This window comes from Neolamprologus brichardi, chromosome 22 (genome assembly GCF_056152115.1).
Source record: "Neolamprologus brichardi isolate AB-2024 chromosome 22, ASM5615211v1, whole genome shotgun sequence".
NCBI lineage: Eukaryota > Metazoa > Chordata > Actinopteri > Cichliformes > Cichlidae > Neolamprologus > Neolamprologus brichardi.
Window position 1 is genome coordinate 14,766,023 of NC_142124.1, and position 19,795 is coordinate 14,785,817.

The 19,795-nt window shown below is 39.9% G+C and overlaps 1 protein-coding gene and 2 non-coding genes across 3 annotated transcripts in view; all 3 read left to right on the forward strand.

Annotated features, from left to right (window-relative positions):
- Positions 1 to 9,442: 9,442 nt before the first annotated feature.
- On the forward strand, positions 9,443 to 9,514 carry trnah-gug (transfer RNA histidin (anticodon GUG)). Its single transcript has one exon. It is a non-coding gene; the product is annotated as a tRNA-His (tRNA).
- A 318-nt stretch (positions 9,515 to 9,832) lies between these two features.
- Positions 9,833 to 9,904, forward strand: trnah-gug (transfer RNA histidin (anticodon GUG)). Its single transcript has one exon. It is a non-coding gene; the product is annotated as a tRNA-His (tRNA).
- A 1,792-nt stretch (positions 9,905 to 11,696) lies between these two features.
- ptk2aa (protein tyrosine kinase 2aa) overlaps positions 11,697 to 19,795 on the forward strand; it is a 63,279-nt gene continuing 55,180 nt past the window's right edge. The window contains exon 1 of the mRNA XM_087834666.1: positions 11,697 to 11,798. The gene's annotated coding sequence lies outside the window, so the exon portion shown is untranslated. The remainder of the gene's footprint in view (positions 11,799 to 19,795) is intronic.

Sequence of the window (19,795 nt, forward strand, 5' to 3'; positions counted from 1 at the left end):
TGGCGCGCTGGATTACGCTGTCAGTTGCTGTCTGTATCTTGCAGTTGTCTCACTCCACTGGGAAGTGCAAAGCGCAACAAATTAAAAAACCGCAACAAATTAAAAATCCACAACAAACTAAAAAACGGCAACAAATTAAAAATCCACAACAAATTAAAAAACGGCAACAAATTAAAAATCCACAACAAATTAAAAAACCGCAACAAATTAAAAATCCACAACAAATTAAAAATCCACAACAAATTAAAAAACCGCAACAAATTAAAAATCCACAACAAATTAAAAAACCACAACAAATTAAAAAACCGCAACAAATTAAAAATCCTTGACGGAAAGGGATTGTCTGAAATACCGGAAGTGACACAACGATTAGCCTAATAGGGCTTTTGGAGACTGTTGTCACGAGAGGGGCGTGGCCAGGATTTTTGGTTGAGGCGCCATGTTTCTGGGCCGAACAAAGCGCTAGCGAAAGAGGAGCGAAAGTACACGGATAACACCAGCTATGGTTCGTACTTGCTGTGCGGTCGGTTGTAAAGTTAGATCACATCACCGGCAAGGGAATAAGGTTGAAATGGTTTATCTTTTCATTCTTTCCCCACCTGGAAGCAACATGAGGCAGCTCATGTATCGGATGTTACGAAAGACGGCGTCTAGTCTGGATAGCAGCTGTGAGACGAGCTGATATCTCTTCTTTTCCATCTCCAAATATCTGTTGGTGCTCCAGACATTTTCATTCCGGTAAGTTATAGATATGTTCATATCACTCTTTATCCGGTCTTTTAAGTCTGACATCACTAGCCGTGTCTTGGCTCAAACTCTGCTACAGGTCCATAAATCACACGATCACTGTGGCATCACTGAGTGTTGAAAAACTAAAGTCTTTCATCTGTAATAAAATGATCAGCGTTCTGCTCTACCATGTGTAATAATTGAGTTTATCATCCAGGCATCCATGAAAACGAAATTAGCAGGAAGTTAGCTCGCTAGATTCCATCTAAATACAATATAGCATGTCTTGACTGCGGGGTTTTGGAAACAAATTCAAACGTACAGCTCTGCTATCACTTCCAACATAAATGAAGACAGAAAACTAAACAGCAGTGACGTTTGTAGGGTTACTGAAGTTTGGCTAGCTGGTGTATAATGATGTGCTACGTGACCGCTAGCGACACAGCTATGTGAGCATAATATAAACACACTAACTTTTTCCACTTGATAAAAGTTATCGTGAGGATTCTCGGTGGTCAGAAACAAATGTAATCTCATGGCAGGATGCTGTAAACGGACCAAACTTCAGCCAGGAGAACTGAGATAATCCATCCACAAGGATGAATAGGATTAGTCATTCATATACTGCTGCATGGGCTGGGTTGTAGCTACATCGTAAGGTTTTAAAAACTGAGCTTTCAAATGATTAGTGGTGATAGAAGCCGAGGGAGGCCAACAGTGATCACTTACTGTTTTTAGGAGTTTGAGATTAAACACAAAACCCATATTAAACGCAGACTACTTTAGGCCTGGAAGCAGGATTTGTCACGCCATCACTTAAAGACCAGATAGCCTATTAGTTTTCTTTTCGATGGACTCTGAGGTCATAGCAAATTAGAAAAAAAAAACATCCTAATGAGTGATTTTGCAGAACTACATTCTATTTATAGCCTTGTTAATTATTTGGCATTATTGCAGCAAACCAGCCAATGAAATGGATGAAACATCGTGACTGGGTTCCAGCGCTACACAAGGGACCTGCTTCAAACAAACCACCATGCCAATCAGATTACTTCTTCCATGTGAGGGTGAAGAGGTGACCCTTCTGGATAAGATGGTGAAGGTTTGCTGCCGTTATGGTGAACAGTGTGGTAGTAAAACCAGGGAAAAATGAAACTTGCTCCTGTTAAATATTCTTAAGTCTTGTGCTGTATAGATAGTGGTAATTTTTCAGAAGATAAATTGAAGTAATTGATAGTAAATTAAGTAGTATAATAGTGGGTGATATCGTGTAAATGCTGTCATGATTTTGTGTAAACATTTTGTCTTTTATAAACTATAAATGACATGGATTCTACATTGTAACTGATGTGATGTTCTATAATAAAAAAAGAGGCAAAAATTAGTTTGTTTCTTTATTGAACTTTTGAACAGTGGTACTCAGTCAGTACATATTCAGTAAATGCAAATTATTTACATGGCAGTGCACTACAGGCATAAATCTAGACCCCTAGATAAAACATTATGGCATTATAGCAGTGACAACTCCTCCACAGTAGCAGGTGGGATTTTTCTATTTTGAGGACGGTTCCTTTTACCTTTCAATATGGATGGTCTGTTTATGTTTTGATCTAGAGCCGTTTTTGGGCAGCTGAAGAGGAGAAGTCTATCTTATGGCCAACCTCTGGCTGTATCTTGGTCATATTACCAGGCAAAACCCAGTATGCAGGTTCATCTGTAACAGCCCTTGTGCCACAGATCCGTACTGTTGCTTCTACTTTAAAAAGAAGAACAGCGACATGGCTGCAGGTCTCCACGACTCCGGCCATACAGGTGCAGTGGGCGGCTTCAACCTTCCCTGTGATGCTCACAATGACCCATGGCTGTAATGCTGGTTCATTCAGTCTTTGAGAGTGCAGGACCTGAAACACACAAAGTTAATTTAAAGACAAAGACTCTAATGAGCCAAGGCCGACATAAATGTGTTTTTATCTACTTTGTTACATTTATGATAAATGGATTGGAAAGTGTTTAGAAAGTTAGCACATACATTTAATTTTCCATTTTTTTATGTATCCATCTATAGAACCCTGCATGTTATATTCCAAATCTGCCTGTTCTCTTTCAGAAACCTGCCTTCAGAAAATGAAACTAAAGTATGTAATCACTTTCAAGATGGAGAAAGCATAAAGTTTGACTTTAGGTGACAATCATGGACAAGTAATATGATAAGGAGATTCTGCAGGTCATTAATCAATGTATTATAGTAAAAAATGTATTTTTTGTGACACAGGACACAAACATGGAAGCAAGATATGTAATTAGGATTATTTCTAATAAATATGAATAAATAATTGCAATTTCTTTAACCACTGAGAATAACTAAATTCTTCAGGACAATGGCACATCAATGCACTGAACTCACTATGGCTATGTTCACACTGCAGGTCTTAATGCTCAATTCCGATTTTTTGTCTGCTTGTTCACACTACAAATAAAATGTGACAGCAAACGCGCTCCTTTGTGAACCCTCAAAGTGGCCCGCATATGCAAAAGCTGATGTCACACGCAACACGCTCTGTTTAGACCCAGACCAAACAGTATTGTTTGACTGATGGCCCTTAATATAAAGACTTGTTTCAGACTTTGCTTTAAGTTATTTTGTTATTTACATATGGCCCAATAATTATCCTTATTGCCGTTTTAGAGAGGAGCGGTGCTTCAAAGGATATGCAGATTTCTGTCAGAATCTGCCGATTATACAGTATAAATAAAATGTTCATGTTGTCTTCCCAACAGTTTCACTAACATCTACACGGGATGGACACGAAGCGCTCATGTGTTCTCAATGTCTTCTCGGACGCTTCTCCAGCGCTGATAATTGGCATATGTTTCGTGTCAGTGACGTAAAAGACTGATTCAATGCGACATGACCATTCAATCAGCAGTTGCTTTCTAAAACATCAGATATGTATCGGATTCAGTACCACATACGAAAGTGACCCAGATCGGATTTGAAAATATCGGATTTGTGCTGTTTTTACACTGTCATACCATGATTGGATATGGGTCGCATACGGTCAAAAAAGTCCGATTTGATGCGCTTTCGCGTGCAGTGTGAACATAGCCAGAGCCTCCACATGCTCTCCCTGTAATTTGTCCCTCGTGAATGAATTTATGATTGCACTAATTTGAATGTTCGGGGGAAAATCAAACGCATTTTACTCACAGTACCCTACAAACGTCAAAGCTGTTTAGTTTTCTGTCTTCATTTATGTTGGAAGTGATAGCAGAGCTGTACGTTTGCATGCTATATTGTATTTAGATGGAATCTAGCGAGCTAACTTCCTGCTAATTTCGTTTTCATGGATGCCTGGATGATAAACTCAATTATTACACATGGTAGAGCAGAACGCTGATCATTTTATTACAGATGAAAGACTTTAGTTTTTCAACACTCAGTGATGCCACAGTGATCGTGACTTAAAAGACCGGATAAAGAGTGATATGAACATATCTATAACTTACCGGAATGAAAATGTCTGGAGCACCAACAGATATTTGGAGATGGAAAAGAAGAGATATCAGCTCGTCTCACAGCTGCTATCCAGACTAGACGCCGTCTTTCGTAACATCCGATACATGAGCTGCCTCATGTTGCTTCCAGGTGGGGAAAGAATGAAAAGATAAACCATTTCAACCTTATTCCCTTGCCGGTCGTGCGATCTAACTTTACAACCGACCGCACAGCAAGTACGAACCATAGCTGGTGTTATCCGTGTACTTTCGCTCCTCTTTCGCTAGCGCTTTGTTCGGCCCAGAAACATGGCGCCTCAACCAAAAATCCTGGCCACGCCCCTCTCGTGACATCAGTCTCCAAAAGCCCTATTAGGCTAATCGTTGTGTCACTTCCGGTATTTCAGACAATCCCTTTCCGTCAAGGATTTTTAATTTGTTGCGGTTTTTTAATTTGTTGTGGTTTTTTAATTTGTTGTGGATTTTTAATTTGTTGCGTTTTTTTAATTTGTTGCGGATTTTTAATTTGTTGCGGATTTTTAATTTGTTGCGGTTTTTTAATTTGTTGCGGTTTTTTTAATTTGTTGCAGATTTTTAATTTGTTGTGGATTTTTAATTTGTTGTGGATTTTTAATTTGTTGCGGTTTTTTAATTTGTTGCGGATTTTTAATTTGTTGCGGATTTTTAATTTGTTGCCGTTTTTTAATTTGTTGTGGATTTTTAATTTGTTGCCGTTTTTTAATTTGTTGCGGATTTTTAATTTGTTGTGGATTTTTAATTTGTTGCCATTTTTTAATTTGTTGTGGATTTTTAATTTGTTGCCGTTTTTTAATTTGTTGCGGATTTTTAATTTGTTGCGGTTTTTTAATTTGTTGCGCTTTGCACTTCCCAGCCACCGTATATACCCGAACAGTGACCTGTACGATGCCAACAACAGACATTATTTACCGTCAGAACACCAGATGTCTCTGTGTTAATGCAGGTGCTTTTACTGTGCCACGCGCATAAATGTGCGCATCATTCACACATCAGATTCATATGAAGAAAAAACGCATAATACAGACTGTAACTGCAGCCGCGTGTCGCTTCTGTTTGAACATCTGTCCCAACCACCTTTTCCACATTAAACTCTGTTGTAAAAATGAAAAAACTGGTTGATGAGCGCACAGGTAAGGTAAGGAAAAGCCGGTTACGTTATGAAATTTGATTGGGCAATCCAGTGCCAATAATAAAGTAACATGCGTGCAATCAATCAAGCTGACCTGCAGCCCGTGTGACCACAATTACTTGCTCTGCAATCACAACCATGTTGCCGTGACCCGGATTCGAAACGGGGTTGCTGCGGCCACAACGCAGAGTACTAACCACTATACGATCACGGCTGACGCGCTAGGTTATGCTGTCAGTTGCAGTCTGTATCTTGCAGTTGTCTCACTCCACTATATATACCCGAACAGTGACCTGTACGATGCCAACAGCAGACATTATTTACCATCAGAACACCAGATGTCTCTGTGTTAATGCAGGTGCTTTTACTGTGCCACGCGCATAAATGTGCGCATTTTTCACACATCAGATTCACATGAAGAAAAAACGCATAATACAGACTGTAACTGCAGCCGCGTGTCGCTTCTGTTTGAACATCTGTCCCAACCACCTTTTCCACATTAAACTCTGTTGTAAAAATGAAAAAACTGGTTGATGAGCGCACAGGTAAGGTAAGGAAAAGCCGGTTACGTTATGAAATTTGATTGGGCAATCCAGTGCCAATAATAAAGTAACATGCGTGCAATCAATCAAGCTGACCTGCAGCCCGTGTGACCACAATTACTTGCTCTGCAATCACAACCATGTTGCCGTGACCCGGATTCGAAACGGGGTTGCTGCGGCCACAACGCAGAGTACTAACCACTATACGATCACGGCTGGCGCGCTAGGTTATGCTGTCAGTTGCAGTCTGTATCTTGCAGTTGTCTCACGCCACTATATATACCCGAACAGTGACCTGTACGGTGCGCAAAAGAACAGCAGACATTATTTACCGTCAGAACAGGGCGGACCTCCAACGGGAGATTGAGAGACCAGTGTCGGACTGTTAGAACAGCTTTGAAATTCCCATGAGCTGTTCGCACTAAAGTAAAAAACACCATCACTTCATGCAGCTATCCCTTCGGTACCAGCTGTAGTCTCAAGGCTGGAGCTGAACAAAAACACACTGATAACGAATGTGTTTAAACTGTTCCTTCCCATTCTATGCAAGGCTTCCTGGGTTCGCTGGAAGACTGTTTACTTAGCCTGGCAGAGCGAAGGACACTGTCTCGGCTGAACTCTGGACACGCACACACATACACATTCACTGATAAGCACTCACTGATTCCCCCTCCCTTTCCAACCTCTTCTATGCTTGTTCCCTCCTGGAGAACACGGAGGGTCATGGGCCCAGCACTGGAATAATAGCGCAGGGCAGGATGGCCACAGTGTTTGCTTCGGATTACTCCTCACCCCCCACCCACCCCTGTTGTTTGTCACGTGCTCCACAATGTTGTGCTCTGGACATTTATGTGCTTTCTGTGCAGAGGAGGGTTTTTTTTGTTTACTGTTCTCATGCTTTCCTCCCATAGGAGCCCAACATGAGTAGAGGTCTCTTTTTTCACTTTGGACTTTCCCATTGTATCGTGCATTTCAGTGTTTTTCCCGTAATACTACCGATCTCCGACCTGTCTCCTCATGTGATGTCTATGTTGTGTCTGTAAGGTGTGTGTGTGTGTGGGGGGGGGGTGTTCACTGCAGGGCAACTTGCATGTGACAAACAAAAGTTCTGATTGATTGATTGATTGATATACCTGAACAGTGACCTGTAGGATGCTCAAAAGAACAGCAGACATTATTTATGTCAGACCACTGTCACTGTAAAAAAAAATCCGTAGAAAAACGGAAAATGTCCTGGTAATTTTTTGCCAGTACATTTTCTGTTTTTTTACGGAAGTTTGACGGACTTTTCTGTAAATGATAAAACGGAACATTCTGTATTTTCTGTATCATTAACTGATATTTTCTGTTAATAGAAACTTTGATTTATTAATTTCTGTTTATATTACTATTTCCAAGCACATCTTTTCACTGTAACTCATTAAATATAGTTTTTTTATTTCCTTAAACGTACATTTCTATGCAATTACAACCTAGCACACCATTTGCTCAAAAATTCGTAAATTTAAACTTTTTAAATTATTTTTTGCTTAATACAGAACAACATTGGTACAATTAATGTTGTCTGTGAAGGTTCTCAGTCATCCAGGTCATCGTAGTCTAAGGAGCTTGGAAAGAAAAGCGTCTGGACTTCTTTGAGTTGATTGAAGACGTTTCACCTTTCATCCGAGAAGCTTCTTCAGTTCTAAGGTCAAACGGTGGGGAGTCCCAGATTTAAACCCAGTGGGAGTTTCCCCCCAAAGAGGGACAAAGGACCCCCTGATGATCCTCTACCTAATCACATGAGCCAAGGTGTGAAAGTGGGTGTGGGTCCCAATCAGCCAGGGTTTCGGGTGAGCTCATTGTGAAACCTGGCCCCACCCTATCATGTGATTTCCTGAGGTCAGATGGCCCAGGATGTGAATGGGCGTTAAGGCGCCTGGGGAGGGAACTCAAAACTGGATTATAGATGGCAGACAGTTGGTGTCATAAACCACCGCCTCTGTTCAAAGATGGTTGCTCACAGTGGACGTAAATGGCTTCTTTCACTCCTCTTTCAAACCATCTGTCCTCTCTGTCCAAAATGTGAACGTTGGCATCCTCAAAAGAGTGTCCTTTGTCCTTTAGATGCAGATGAACTGCTGAGTCTGCTGAGTGAAAACTGGTCCAGCCACTGAAGGGCAAAAAAGGTGGTATCATAGTAAAATTATTTTAACATTAACTAAAATGGAAAGCTTGAGTCATGTTAAACCTAAATAATGATTATTTTAAAAATGAGTCAGCAAATTATTCTTGACTTGTCTGGAGACAGCAGAAACCAGCTAATAAATAAATTAAAAATTCTTTCTAAATAAAAACGCAGAGTCTTTTGAAAAACATTATTTTAATAAAAGAAAACATGAGTTTTAATACTTACCACAGAAATTTGAAGGCAGTTTTTCCAACTCCAGAGTCCAAAATCTAGATGAAGCCTGAAACAAGTGTAATGGCTGCTCTTGCTCTTAATTTTCCCTCCTTTTGGGGTTCTTTTTCCCACAATGCATTGCAATAGTTGAGAAATACAGAAAAATACCTGTAAATAACTAATACAGAAAATTCCTTCACATTTATACAGTAGATTGTACTGTACTTTTATGGATTTTTCTTACAGTGTAGGAATAGTGATTTCCGTAATGCGTGTCTGGAGCACTCTGGTGGCATAAGTAGGTAGTGCTGAAAGGTCAAATTTTTTAAATTTAAAACCACAGAAGTCCACACAAAATGCTTTCCAGGCAAGTGCATTCACTATGACCCAAGTATAGACATGACCATCTAACAGAGGAACTGGGCTGCACTGATCTCCCCATTTTCATGTAGAAGAGGCCTCTTCATCACGTAACTTAGACCAGTACTTGACTCAAATTGTGAGGCCACGTGGCATTTTGAATGCTATTTTAAAAATTAAATCCACTATTTATCTAAGCGTGTAGGCAATTGTGTTAGATATATGTGAATGTAAACCTTGACAGTGAAGTCCCAACTTTCTCACTTGCTCATTGACGATGAGATAATTTATCTTCTATCAAGTCTGCTTTTCCTTCGTGTCATAGAGTGGCTATTTATCTGTAAAAAACAGAAACTGAAACTGAAAGCAGAACTTAAAACGGCCTGTGAGTCTGACCAGTGAGCCCATCGGAGAGATAAAGGTAATTATTGGAAACAGTCTTGCGGTTATTATCCATGACGCACGTATGCTAACACACCCCAAACTCGAGACAGAGCAACAGACCTGCATCGTTGTATGCCAAGCAATCACCTGCTTGTCAAAAAAAAAATTTATTGTTGGGTTTTGTATGTTTGTTTGTTTTACCACTGAACTTGCAAACGTGAATTTATCCTTACAGCTACAGAACTTCCTGTAGCAATGACACATGGCAACAAAGTGCTGAGCCAAACTTGTAGAAATCCGAGACGACGATGCAGTCCAGAAATCAGTCTGCAGGTTCTGAACACTGCGGTGACAGTCATTCTTTACCTTCAGAGGTGGCGTGCCGTGATCGTATAGTGGTTAGTACTCTGCGTTGTGGCCGCAGCAACCCCGGTTCGAATCCGGGTCACGGCATTTTATCCATAATCTATAAGCGTTTTCTTGAGTAAATTTAAGGAACATCTTTGTTAAATTCATAATAGAAATAAAGAAAGAAAAGATAAATCACAAACCAAAACACGTTTACAATCCATTGGAGCATGAAAGCAAGTTACACACTAATGAACTTCCACCCGAAACTCTTCAAAAGTTGATTCTGTTCATCTGGACCCGAAACCGCACACTTCAGTTTGAAGGGTCTAAAACGACTCCTAAACTTCTTTTTTAATGTCGGGGTGACGATGTCTCACTATATGTCACACCATTCCTACGATCAACTCTCTTGGGTGGCCAGCCGTGATCGTATAGTGGTTAGTACTCTGCGTTGTGGCCGCAGCAACCCCGGTTCGAATCCGGGTCACGGCACACACTTTTGAAGCGAATATTATCACACACTGTAAATCAGTAACGGCGGAGAGACGGCTTTCATATGAGCAAAGTACAAATTCTAACTTTAGCAAAGCAAAAGTGAAACAAAGCTCTTACTATGTACGTGTTTGTGTGTAAATACCTTGCGTATATTTTCTCAATGTGCCACCTCGTCGGTCGTTCATTTCACATAACAAGAAGCTTTCTGAATTACTTGCATACATAAAGAGCGCTTACTATTATATGGAATTACCAGAACCTCTATTCATTCCACTTTAGAGCTCCGTGGTTTATTTTGCGTGAATCGTCCGTATTGGACCACCTTTCAATCATAGATTCGCTTTTATGGCTAAAGAAACAACTTTTTTTTTTCCTTTCAGATCCAGAAGTCACTGTAAACCACAAGTGAGAGAACATAAAACTTATGAAATATAAATTAAAGCTAAATATACTGTACTGAAATTCAAAACCTATATAAAATCCCAAATAAAGTGTAATAACAATCACTGACCAGCAGATGTCGTGTGTGACCCTGTGTATAAAAGCAAGACGCTCATTGAAGTGAAGTACTGGCATGATAAGAAAGACTAATTGGCCAAATCTTGTTAGGTTTGATTAATGAATCAGCAGGCCCTGACACTGTATTATTTGCCAAGCAGACACATGCGTATACAGTCAACAGCCAACACCTATTGCAGAGGCAATGTGGGCACCGGGATTATAGCCCAGATCTCCGAGGAAAAAAAGGCTCCAGATTCCTCCACATCAGCTGTAGATTTCACTGTAAATTTGTAACAGTTTACAAAATTCTCTAGTATCGGAGTTTAAAGATGGGCTGACTAGTCTGGTTTATATTGTGCTTGTATTCCTGCACCAAGGTTTTTTTCTCTTTTTGTTTGTCTTTCTCAAACAAATGGTCTCAAATACCCTGCTTGGCATTCTTTCACAGGAGTTAGTTGTTGGTTTTGAGGTGTCTGTGGAAATACTGCATTATTATGTAAAGTGGGTGCTGTTTAGGGAATCTTATCTACTGGCTATCTACATTAGCACAAATGCATGTACGTGTGGAAGGGCCCATTCTTTATAATGATAATGACATTTGCTACCTTAAAGGGGATGTGCTGTGTTAATTTTCAACTGCATTATTTTCATGGACTTTAGAAGAGTACCTGCGCTAAACTCACAACTCAATGTTGATGTTATTTATCTTATACTGATCTTGGATCAGGTCATCATCTGTCTGTGACGAAAAGTTGTTGACTTCAAATGGCATTATAACCCTTCCCAGACTGATGAGCGCCAATAGTCGCTTCTATAATATCAATGCTGATTGTGTATACACACAGATCAACAAACTGCCAAAACTTCTGCTTTCATAGGGGCTTATTAACATTTACATTTACATTCTGATGTTTTTGTCATTAATACAGTTTTTTAAGTGTAGGACATCCAAAGTGGAATTTGTTACATTGTTACTACGAGTTACTACGCAATTAAGTTAAGGGACGCGCTAAATGTTCTAAACTTGGATACAACAAAGCGGCTACATTTGTAAGATTTTAAGTATCTACACATTCATTCATTCATGAGTTGCTGGTTTGTGTTTTGTGTGCCTGCGGGCAGGCTTTTCCTCCCCTCGCTCTCCCCCCTCTTTCTCTTTTTCTCTCCCAGAAGCAGCCATATTGGAATGCTGGATGTGGAGAGGGGAAGCAGGAACAGGCGACGAGAGGGAGAGCGAGAAGGGGGAAACGGGCAGGAGCGAAAAAAACGCTATCTGAAAGTCCTTCCAGCTCTACAAGTGAAAATAACGGAATATTTACCGACCCTTCACAGCTTCTGTCGCCGGTAAAATCAACTCAAACCTCTCGGACGTCACCTGGAACAAGTCAGCGTGAGTGATGTTGTGTTTTGGGGGGATTATTTCCAAAGCTAAAAGATATTACGGGAGATGCAGTTGGGTTACCGTTCAGTCCTGGCTGGCGCTAGCTGTTTCCCTGCCCCAAGTATTTGGACTAATGTACTCACTTATTATTTGGGAAGTACCGGATAAGTTAGCTTAGCTTTAGGGCACCGTAACTAGGACATAGTTTACCTTTCGCTAAGTTGGAAAATAAATGTGACCTACTGCCACCAAACTCGTCGCCTCGGTCACATGGAGTGAATGTAGAGTGTAAGTTACGGTAAATAGTTGAACCGGATTAACCTACATTTATCTCCATAATTACTTTACGCATTTGTTTCTCGTCATTCTCCCGGATTCAGCTGCTGCTTTACCTTGATTGACCGAACTTAACTGAGCTCACATACTTTCCACCTTAAAAGAATACTTATGTTTCGTTTCCTCCTGTAATAGTGGAGAAATTCATAATAGTAAGTTTTTTTCAATGTTTATTGGCCACACGAGTCTTATTTTATAAGATTTAAGATCTGATGTGACACGACCCTTTTAACCAATAAGCTAATGCAGCATAACAAGGGCAGAAGGCCAAGAGCTATGCAGGAATATACAGCCATTCATTGATTACTTTACTGAATGACAATTATTTTTTGATAAACAGTTTCAGGCTTTTCCCTCAATCTAAGTGCCAAGTTGTGTCTTATTTTTATCTTACATATGGGATTTGCTCGTTTTCTTTTAACTTTATGTAGCTTTAAATTGAAAAGTGTTCGTTTTGATGGTTGTTAATCAGAGAAAATAAGATATTTGAGAGCATTGTATTGACTTGTAACCTTTTTTGGGCTTCTGGGGACTTCTCAGAGAGTTCATGAAGAAATGACCAGTTAAATCCATGGAAAATTCACGAAGATTAATTTTGCCCCTCTATTATGAACAGTCATTATATATGGACGCTATGTGTGTATATATAATAGGGGCATAAGCAGTCAGTGTAAAGTTGGACAAACTGTCAAATGCAAGTGAATCACCTCAAAAACAGCATACTCCGTTCTTTATGTTCCCAAGTGTGAAAGAGCTGCAGTGCTGAGCTTGCCAATCCTTCATATTTCACATGCAAGAAAATGCTAATGAATTAAAGTATCCTGAGGCCACTCAAGCTTTAAACCAACAGTATACTAATAAGCGTGCAGTCCTGCATATGAATATTTTTCAATCTGAAGCTCTGAATTATGTACTAATAAGACCCAGGGCTCTAAATTGCAGTTACATTACAAATACTTTGAATATTTTGATTCTTTAAATTCATTTCTGTCCTCTTTTACTGACAAACTGATTTACTTATTCACATTGTACATTCCTGGTATTTGAATAATGGCTCTTCTGATGAGATAAAAGTCGTTGCCGGGACGACATCCTGCAGGCACTACCTCCTACACCGCAACAGGATAGTTTTAAAGCTTGTCAGATGCACATTTAGTTCATAATATCATACGCAATTGGCTGTTAAATAAATTTTCCTCAAGTTTGATTGTGAATGAGACCTCTTTGCCAAGCAGCTTATCCACCCAGTGGGCTTGTATTCACTTAGACTCCAGCTGCATTCATTCAGCTCTCTCACCATGACCTAAGTGCTTAACCACTTGAATAGTGGTCTTAAGCTGGAAATCGGTATCTACCACAATCAGTTTTTGTGGATATTTGGGAGGAAGATAACACGTGAGTGGGTCAGATGTGAAATCGGTCCGATTTGATTACATTAAAATTCTTTCCAGTCATGCTTGCTTGAGACATGCGGCGATAGAGTCTAGCTGCTGTCTACTAATTTGGCATCATAAGACCAAATCCATTATCTCAAGTAGAAACATGTCATTACACTCAGTATGTGAAACGAGTGGAAAACAACGTTGTTTTTCTCAAAATATCTGACATATTGAACCTCCTCTGGCTCTGGGAAATTCCTTGATATGGCACTTTAGGTTGCCTCTCAGCATTTATACCTTTGACTGCTGATAAAAAGTTACTGCTTTCATTTTTTTTCCTTTTTTTTATTGAAATGACTGAATGCACTTTTACAGAGTCCAATAAATGGCTACACCTTCTCTGGTCTGAACCTTCTACAGCCTGGTCTACAGCAGGCTAATACAGGCGTGGCAGTGGTGTGTGTGTGTGTTTCTGTGTGTGTAAATTGCGGTGCAGTGCAGGAGGCCTGTATTTATAGAAACACTTGACTACACTCAGAGACCTTACAGCAGCAGTGTACCACATTGCAGAGAGCTGTACTGTCTTTTCCTCTCCTGCAAGGTTTGTGCACTCTTTTTAGTTGTGGTGGGGTGTGTACTGAGTTTTGAAATGGTTCTTCATACCGTCTTTGTGTTGCACTAAAATCGGTTTTAGTCTAGGCCGACTGCAAAAACAGGAGGACAAGAAGGTAACTAAGCTGTCGGTCTCGCGTCTTTTAAATTGCAGTACGTGGTGCGACTCATAAGCGATAGCAGTCATTGCAGACACACATTGTGCATGTTGAGGTATGCAGAGTTCCTGAATGAGAGTGTGCGTGTGTCACGAGGAATCAGTAAGACTTAATGAAGTAATCTGAGGAGAAGGGGGGGCGTTGGCAACTGTGCTTGTTTCATTGCTTGGTTTGGTCCTTTTTGAATAAGTTGTACTGTTTTCCTAGCAGACAGGGTGGCCCTCTTTTTTTCTTGTTTTCCTCCCAATGATTGGCTGCTTTGTACCTGCTGTGTAAATATACGCAGCTGTGGCAGGCCTAAACTCCTTTTCCAAAACAACCTGCGCAAATCAACGATTCCTATTTGCAAGTTCACCTCAGGATAATAAAAAACAAGAAAAAGTGTGTGTTTAAGTGTCCCAAATCTGTAAATTCAGCTTCTGTCTTCTCGCGGAACTTATTCCCTTGCATCCTGCATGTGGTTTTAGCTGTGAAGGAAAATAAGTGTGTGTGTGTGTGTGTGTGTGGAGTGTTTGCACAGGAGACGAAAAGAACAGTCATTCCCTTTACTTGTGGATTGGCTGCATTCAGGAAGCAGACCCCACACCCCTCCACACACACACTAAGAGCACTTACTGTACATCCTAAAGCATGCTGTGTCCCTCAGGAGCTCAAAGGAAAACGCCCTCTTCCTCTCAGAAGCAGGAGCACCACTCAGACTCCAGCTGGTGTTGATGTGTGTGTCGTTGTGCGTCCTTGTTTGTGGGTTGCTTTTTGCTTTGATCGTGATTGAGATTGCTCAAGAAAATGCAGATAATTGTCTTGCGTTTGTCAGTTTGAAATGTCTCTGTAGTCCCTTAAAAACTTGGGTTTGAGAAAAGTGTGTGGACATTCTCATGGTTAAAAATGTATGTTTGCTAAGCTTATAATGCCCAGATGGGGGACACCTTCGTCCACCTACATGTGAAAGCATGTGGATGGGTTTGTGTATTGTCTTAGCAGAGTGTGAGCGTGTAAATCTCTGCCTGCGCAGATTTACACACTCATATAATCACTGTTAACAACTATTGACTAGTGGCTATGATGTGACTGATTTCTGGTCATGTTTTCCTCATCAGTCTGCTTATAAGATTAATTATTTCCCCTATTGTTCTGGATTTCTTTAGTTATTAAAACACAATACTGTGAAGTTGAGGATTTTTTTTTTTATTATAAATTTATGAATATTGATCTTAAGGAAGTCGATGTTGGAATAGTGCCTTGATTATTCCATCTGTTTAAGACTGTGGGTATTTTCTTATGAAAATCAGCCCCAACAGCTAACAGATACTGTGGCCCTGAACCTTTCTACAAATTCTCTGACAGAGGTTGATATAAGAATGCCAATGTCCGAAACAGCCAAAGGTATCATTAAATAGTATTTAACCTACCTGCTCCCAAACATAGCATCTCTCTGGTGTCTGAATGTGGCTGTTTTCTTTGGTAGTGCAGGTAATGGGGGGAAATTAGGGTGCAGCGGTGGTGGTAGCATCCATGGGCAGCCTCGAACTCCCCGTCTACCTACTCAGAGTGTTTATTGTCACATGATGGCGAGTGTTAAAAACAATGAAGTGTCAACTGTAGCCACTGTCTGTGCTTTGCATTCTGTGTTTTTAAAAATCTTCGTAAACAATTTACACAACCTCAGTGGCATAAATTAAGCATAATAGTCATTCAAGGTACTGATTGGGCGTCCAGTGCCCTGCCATCTGTGTGCTCTATCAAATCAGCTTTGCCCCCAATAAGAACATGCATATTTTCAGTAGTGAGAACTGGACTGTCTTCTGCTGTGTGTTGCATGTGAGAGAGGAGCGCTTCAAACAGTGTCCTGCCTTGACATTTTCCAGGAGTCATGTGTGAAAACGACTGCTGTCACATATTCTTCAGCAAAGCATCCTGTGAACAGATCGTGACATGGCAACACTTAAACAGGGAGCCACAACATAAGACCATGGACAGTTTTATCGTCATCTGGACTGAGTTTTAGAAATGTTTAGCACCGTCCACATCTAAAAGATGTTCTCGCTGTGTGTCACTTTATAGCTGGTAGTTGGTGACTAGTGGATATCCTAATGTAGCTAACGACTGCTCCTGTGTCTGTCAGTGTCACTGCCATTTGTAATTGCTTATAATGGCTCTTCTAAAAGTTTAGAGAAGTTTAATGCGGGATCCTTCCCCTTTGCTTTGCTGCTGGCTACTATACATAACTGAATGTCATTGACATCAAATGTTGTCTGTTTGCTGCTAGTCGTTTCTTGTGTGGATGCTCCATTATAAAAAACATTGTGTATGTTACACAGTACAAGTGAACCGGTTTATTGACAGGGCTGAATCTCAGTATGTTTGCTTTAGTATGTCTACGTTTGCACTGCACTCCAAGTGTAGTTTTCTTGCTGCAGCTGAAACTTGCTACAATGGCAGGAAATGACATCATAGTTAATGACTTGTCCCTCCTTGGGGCATGCACACACAAGGACAGTCTCACACACATACATACACACTTGGAGTGAGGTACCTTTGGTCATGCAGGTCACTGGTGCAGCATGTCAGCTAGTGATGAATTGAACTGAAATGCAGTGATTCCCTCTGGCGTAGAGATGCGAGTGTATGTGTGTGTATTTGTGTGCCTGCGTGTGCACAGTTGAACCAAAACGACTCGAGAAAAACTAATAACTGTTCTCACATTCCTTTAATTTTCCTCTGAGCTGTAACTGAAGTGTTGAAAATAACAATTAAAACCACAGATATTGTGAATCAGTTGCCCCTCTCCCACTTGGTGTGCGTATGTGTGGTGTTTGAGCGAACAGTGTAATTACACTGCAGTGAGTCAGAAGGGGAGAGAGAAAGAAGTAATTGTTGGGCTTTGTCATATAGATGGAGAGAAAAGATGTGGGAGGAGGAGAAAGCTGGGTGGAGAAGACAGAACATTTTCTGTGTTTGTGCATAAATGCAGAAAACGTGACCTTTTTTCTACTAAACATCAACCAAAATATCTTCTTTTACCTTCATATGCAGGATGTTTATCTTCACATTGGTGGGTTCCTCTTACCTCCTGCTGTGTGGGTTTATTTGTCCAGTTGTTCGTTGCTCTGGTATCTCGGGATATGTTTCAGACGCCACTTCCTCTTCGTTCAAGCAAATCGTTGTCGATAGTTACATGAGAAAATCAATACTAATAATACTCATCTCTGCCGTTTTAAATACAAATGGGGTTTCTGGCAAGCGGTTTGGATTACCAGATTGACTGGAAACAGGGAGAACAGCTAATGTGACTATGTCTACAGGAAGGAAACAAAAACCTGTTTGGTTTAAACATCAGAAACTGTCTTTAAGTATACTGGCATGCAGAGTGTCTCAAAATTCTCTAGAAAGCGAATGTGAACGTCCCAAACAAGTGTGTTGTTTCCTGATGAGCAGTGCACTCACTGTAAATGGTAATCTTCAGATGGCCACCTTTATTTTTCAACTCTCTTAGGCAATTTTTAGCCCTTCATTTGTGCAAAAATACAATTTTCATGTCTGACAAACTGTGGAATAATTGGCATTTTTCATAGAATCAGCTAAAGAAATGGGAACAAATGATGTGTTTTGGGGGTGTTAGTAACAAAGCGCCCAAAAATAGTTTATCCTTTGAGCCAGTAACCCTTGTTAATCTTGAATTGTTGGTGGCATAACAAAAAACAAACAAAAAAGCATTCCTCTGAAAATGATCAGGTACACGAACTGGACTAAAAAATGAAGCACCCAATGTCCAAAGGAAAAAAATTGAAATACCTTCAGAAATCCCAGAGAGCTATTCTTCAAATCCACCTTAAAAAACAACAATAACAAAAAAAAACTCTAAGAAAGCCTACTAGATGTCTGCTTAGACATAAAAAATATAAAGAAATGAGGGGTGGCTCTAGACTTTTGCACAGTGCTGTATCTGTATCACAGTGCTGGAGGTTTTCTTTTGGTCCCAGGCTAAAACATTTGTTTTCTATCCAGGAAAAGCCCTAAATACTAACAGATCCAGATGTAATGAATATTTTTAAACTTTTTTATGTCTGATTTTTGGCTAAGAGAATGCATGTGCATGAGATGGCTAAACAATTAAATAATGTCTTCATCGTGTGTGTTACAAGACACGTTTGCTGTAGTGTGGTTATTATTTTTAAATGATTCTCCCTTTGCTTTCCTCTTCATATTGACACATGCATAACAACATCCCTAAAGCTCAAGTAAGCTCAAGAACTTCAGTTTCCTTTACAGTGAAAGCCACACATGCACTGAGAACAGGACCAAAGCAGTTTTCAGTGTCTGTTTGGCCAATCATATGATCTCATTTGTTCACTAGATCCGTGCACAGCCACACACAAACATAAAAAAGGCACAGTCATGATGGATTATAAGGGGAAACACACAATGATGAGCAAAGAAACACCTGGATGAAAGCCATAGGTATGACATCACACTCAGAGGCTGGTATGCTACCATAAATTAGTGTGGCTGAGGTCAGATGTGGGTGTGATCCCACAATGTCTGCTTGTGGGTCAATGTATATGTGTCTGTCTGTGAGATTAGTCACCAGCAGGCGCACTCCGGTAACAAAGGTTCATTGAAGACTTGTTTGGAGGCTGTCTGCCTCTCCCTCTTTCTTTGTCTGGAAAAATGTTTTTGTCATTATATCAGCAGTAGCATTGCACAAAATACTTGGAAAGCCTTTTTTTCTTCTTGTAGCAGATGGGATCATTTTGCTGAATAAAATCCAGCATCATAGACATTTAATGGCTACAAAACACACTTTATTAGACCACTAAAGCTGCTCCTTTTGTGTCATCATATGGAAAAATTTGGAGGTGATACATGTATTTGAAGGGTTTTGACTGTTGACATTAAATAGGGGGTCATTTCATCACTTATAAACCCAGAGGGTAAAATAAGCAGGGAAAAAACACGAGTAGGGATTCTCAAATTGTGAGCTTCATGCCCCTAGTGGGACATGAAGGTACTGCAGGTGGGCTATGACTGGTCATTTATAATTAATAGATTTCAAAAGAAATAATTCTACAGTATTTTTTTTACATTTAAAAAAAAAAAAAATTGGTGTGAATATATAATTTTAAAGGTTGCCAATCAAATCATAATGTGATTTGATTATCTAACAGTAACGTTGTAGCATTAAACATGTTTCGAGTGGCTGACAGTTGCATTGGATCTTAAAAAGTTCTCGTAACATTTCAGCACATGGACTACAAGCAAAGCAACAAATCTAAAATATAGTTCCAAACACATGATGCAAACCCATTAATTCAGTAAACGAAATAATTCATAATATAAAAATATAAAATATATGAGAGGTGAGAAAGTTGAAGCCTGAAATGCCAACATGTGAGTACTGCCACAGTTAGCTGAATAGCATTATGTATTGGATAACATCTACAGTCTACTTACTTCATCAAATAACAACTTGCGATTTAATGAAAACATTTTAATTGCCTGAACTTTTACACACAGGACAAAT